Genomic DNA, 5,230 nt, shown 5'->3' on the forward strand with positions numbered 1-5,230 from the left:
GATGCTATTTGCAACCTGTGTGGCATGCTGCTGGGAGATCTGACAGCCAGAAGAAGAATGATAGTTAGGGGTCAAATATTGCTCGGCTACCCAGGAGGAACCCTCAAAGTAACTCTACTGACTTTGAAATCAAAGAGCAATTGCGTTACCACAAAATTCCAACATGCATTAGGACACAATGTAACCACTGAGCAGAGAATCTCCCTTCAGTAGATATATAATTATTATTTCTGAAAATGTTTTAGAAAACGCTCTCATTTTCGGCCATGTTAGGCCAGCTACAGTGACTGCTGAAGTTACAAGAGTCCTACAAGAAGCCAGCCTGAGCTCTCCCCTGTTATGCTCTTGTGTTGAAGGCTTTCAAATGTTTCTCTCATTATTTCACAGACTTCAGTCTGATTTTACATTCCCAGTCTTGCTATAAAATCTGAAGCAGGAACAAAATTATTGTATAGTTGTATAAAAGAAAATGGGTCAAAAGAAGAAAGCCACAGGCCAGAGACAGATCAGTTCCAGTAACACTGCTCTTAGCTCTGATCTCTCTTGAGGTTCTTCCGTCTGTTCATTCATTTTTGGAACCATTTCAAAGATAAAGAAATAAATGTGGAAGTTCTCTCTTTAGCGAAAATCTCATTAATAGGGTAAAATATCCATGTTTGTTTCTCTATATTTTCTCTGCTATAATTCTTAATTATTTAGCCTAACTCTCTGTTTAAATACATTGCTTTCAAACAGCAGCAAAAACAGTCCACTATGTTATTTTGCATTTCCAGTGGAGTTTTTTCTTTTTCATTTACAGCCTGTTTTCTTTCTACACCAAGATTTATTTACAGCACTTCTTGCAACTCATTATTATGTACAAACATGAACATCCCTGTGGGGCAGTGTTGTAATGGGGATCAAGAAATTCTACTTAAAAGAACAAGAATGGGAGGGAACAGGTGGTATTAACACCACATTTAATTTTTAAAGCTCCTCCTCTGCTGGTCAAAGAAAATCAACCAATGTTAATTTTTGTTTCCAAAAATGCATAAAAATTAACTGTAAGTAAAGCCTATCTTTTACAAAGGAATACCCAAAAGATTTAATTATGAGGAAAGAGTGTGACACTTATGGAATAAATATGACACTATATTAAAAACTTTTATGTATCCTTCATCCATTAGACATTGCTGAGCTAGTCCCACTGCTGCAGAGGAGTCAGAAATTTGATTTTTGATGTCATAATCACAGCAATTAGTACACAGTGTCTGGATTTTGACAGTTCAGGCATAGACAGAAGAGTCTGTAAAGTATGGTCTACTGAGGAAAAAAAAAGCAGACTCAAAAGTACTCCTCAAAATAAAAGAAAACCCAGACAGAATGGGGGCAATCCTGCAACTTCATGACCTGTAGTGCAATCAGTGAACCCTTGCTGCCAAATCTAGGTTTAAAAAAAAATTTTAAGAAAGAGTTATTTAAATACTGAGTTATTTAATTTTTTAATTAATTTTATTTTTATTTAATCATAAATTCAAATACATCCTTGGAGGACAAGATAAGAATTGCTTGCAGTGTTTCTTGTGGGAGACAGAAAATACAAACAAGAAGCCAGGGGTCACTGAGTGCTCTTTGGACTTGAGCTGCTAACAGGGGGTAAATGTCTTATTGCGATCTCTTTGCCTTATCCTTTATTCCATCTGACAAGGTCAAATTTTCATTAGAGGAAGAGGCAACTGCATTACTGAATATAACATTTGTAACAGGGAAAAAAAATCTCTTATTATCTGACTGATATAACAAATCCTAATGTTCTATGGTATATCATGAGTATGATCAGCCATTCCTATTCCACGTTGTTATTTGGAATAAAAGAACCTGTAGAGGAGCAAGTGCGTATTATAAATGCATTTTGAAGTGTTTCAGTTTAAGGGAAATTGCAACAGATGTGAGAATAAAGACCATATTCTCTGTTCTATTCCATCTATTTTCTCAGCATCATGAAGAAATATGACCATATACCCATTTATTACTTAATTTTTCTGCAGGCTACCTTCTTTATGTGGAGAGCTGTTGGAAGATTACAATGCTGATGCAAATTCTGCCTGGTTAACAACCTTTTAAGGTCTATTATCAACTTGCACAGATCATTTCAGGCCCAAGGTTAAAGCGTGCTGTGCAAGGTCTGGTACAGAGTAGGCTCAGGAATCAGGGAGAGAACATGTGATCCTTCAGTCTTCCTTTTTTATCTCCTTCTGAATACAATGGAAAGAAAGGATCAAGAGACCTGAAACAAAGGGTGTGTCATTAGCCAAGATGTCTTCTCAATTTTCATCTGTTTCAAGCCATTGCCACTCTTTCAGGACTCTTTCATCTTAGGGCAATATATTCAAAGTCATTTTGGAAGGTGAGTTAAAATTTCATCCTGTCCTTTAGTTTAACCAAATGTGTGTTTTGTTCATTTAAAGGTAGGATTTATTTCACTTAACTATGTGCCTGTTTTGGGATTGTTGTTTTTCTCTTCCCTGTGAAGACAAATGACCATTTGAATTAATCCCATTCTATGTTAGAAATCTATTTCTGGCTATAATGACCTATACTTTGAAAACATGTCCACTGACTGAAGAGCCATCTACACCTCAGGTTGAACATGTAATTTTCACATAACTAAAGTTTGGTGAGACATATTCTATTAGAGTGTCATTGAAGTTATCTTCATACCATTTTCCAGGCTAAGAGAAAATGGTTATCCACAAAATTCACATGCAGATATCTGTATTATCAACAAATAACTTGTTTTAAAATAAAGTTTTTATTAGTTGTCAAGGAAATATCAAGCCACCTACTTTCATGCTGTCCTACACTTTGGAAAGTGAGTAGTCCTCCATCAACAATAGCCATTGCTTTGTGGTTATAGTAAGTTTAGAAAAATTACTGCTCTGGATTCTTAAAATGTAACCTATAAAGTGAGGAATCATACTAATCAAGATCTGGACTCTTGAAGGATGACAGGCGACATAATTTTGTTGCTAAAGATGGACCTTAATTACCTTCTTGTACCTTCTTTTCATTATGGACAGACTATAACTTGCATCCAGAAATATAAGCCAGAACAAATCAAACTCTTAATTTCCCCTTTAATTTACTTCAGCATTTGTAGAAGTACAAAGGAGAATAAAAATCTATTTATATTGAAAAAAAAAAATTCTGCCACTAAATCCTTCAAGTCACATATAGTAATTTCTAGCAATTAGAAAATTTCAGAGATATCTTTTACAAATATGATGCATTTTCGCATGCAAGCAGTGTGTGATGGTAGTTCAAGGTACTTTTTCTTATTGCCAAACACAAAACAAAAAAGCTTCTTTCATTTTCTCTGATCCAGACTCACATAGAATAACCTCCTAAATGGGAATAACACTGAGACATATTTACATTTTAGCCAGAAGATTAAATATGTGATTTGTAAGCCAGAAGATTTTTTAAAATCATCTCAACGTTTTCCAAAACCATCACAGAGAGATCATGATTCTCTTTTTCTGCCAGTCCCTCTGTCAAATTATGTGTAGTGTCTCTATGAGATTTGCTGTCGAAAAGGAAGGCAGCAGATACAGAATATTTTTTTATGTGACAGCCACACCACAAACTTGCTTTTTAGCTAAAAAAATGTGAAATATTGGTCATGTTATTGGCACGAATGCACACAGCTCTACAAATAGGATGATACAGGATATGAATATTATCTTTTTCTGTTTTGTTTCCTTGTTAACCCTGGGTGATGTATGTTAGTATTGCTTCCTGTGCCTAATCTACATGGTATTTAGAGCAGCTACAGCAAACATTTAAGAGCAAATTGCATTGATTCATGACCAAATGTCTGATATAGTGCCTGAGAGATTCATGGATACAGCAACAATGAGAAAAGAGAGAGCCAAGAACTGAGGATTTCAGATTCTTGGGGTGACATGTGACAAACCAAGGGTGTTCTTTGATATTTTGGAACTGCAAAAAAAACACTGATGAAAGCATTATTGTCACCTTCTCTGTGTAGCTGCACATTATGTGTAAAAGGCTTACTGCAATGAGAGACTACACCGAGGGCTGAATATCTTTTCTAACTCTTTTAACCTGATGTACCTACTAAAATACTTACTATGTTAATTCCAGAAGACTGAAGACTCTCAGAAGAATGCTCATGCATATTTCAAGCCTTGTGCTGTCAAGAGGTGCATCATATCTTCTAAAATTATATCTGCCCTGATCTACAAAAGTGCAATTTCCATTTAGTTTGTCTGAGAGGCATCAAAGGGGTACAATACTCTATAGTGCAAAATGGACATACACCATTTCATCTATTCTTCCCTTTCATACAAAAAACACACACAGCAAATGTTTTTCTGTTGACTTGGAATAGTGAGAGAAAACTTGATGGCATAAAGACAGATAAGAGTGTGAATGCACGCTGCTGAAGCTTGAAAAAGCTTATTAGGTAAGATCTTTCCTTTTTATTTCCTGCTCATTATGCAAAGAGCAGTCATACCACACAGATGAGCACAGTGTGAATGCTTATACTAATAGGTTTTCTTCAAAGTATACTTTCAAAAATATTAATTTGCTCAAATTTTGATTGCATAGGGTAAATCACTTTTAACAAACTAAAATCCTGCAGAGTTTGACTCAAAAATCTGTCATAGGTCATATTCACAGCAGTTTTAAAAGGCATATACCTGACATGAACAAAGTGATATCAACTTATGCCCGCTGAGCTATAAGAGGCCTTAATTAGAGCTCAATGGATATGGCATACCTATGTGTTATCAAATAAAAACAGGACACCCCAGTGGAAGTCCTTCTCTACTGTGGTCAGAGGAGGCTGAGCACACTTGGAAAATCCTTTTAATGGCTAAAGCACCCTGTAATTAGAAAAATGCCACCGTTTTTTACTGATTTAGGAGAGGAGAATATAATTATTATAGTGTTGTGACACTAGTATTTTCCACAAGGTTCATTGTTTATTTGTACCTGTGTGATGCAAGTGCCAGTGACTTTAATACTCTAATAATAATAATAATAATAATAATAATAATAATAATAATAATAATAATAATAATAATAATAATAATAATAATATAGATAGATTATATATAATAATATTATAATATATAATATATATAACTTTTAAATTATATTATAATAATTCAGTAACCATGCAATAATTAATAGAATAGAGAAGCTGGTCATTGTAACAGAA

Source organism: Empidonax traillii, unplaced genomic scaffold (assembly GCF_003031625.1).
Source record: "Empidonax traillii isolate 1590-97213 ecotype Southwest subspecies unplaced genomic scaffold, ASM303162v1 scaffold110:size1153230, whole genome shotgun sequence".
Taxonomy (NCBI): Eukaryota; Metazoa; Chordata; class Aves; order Passeriformes; family Tyrannidae; genus Empidonax; species Empidonax traillii.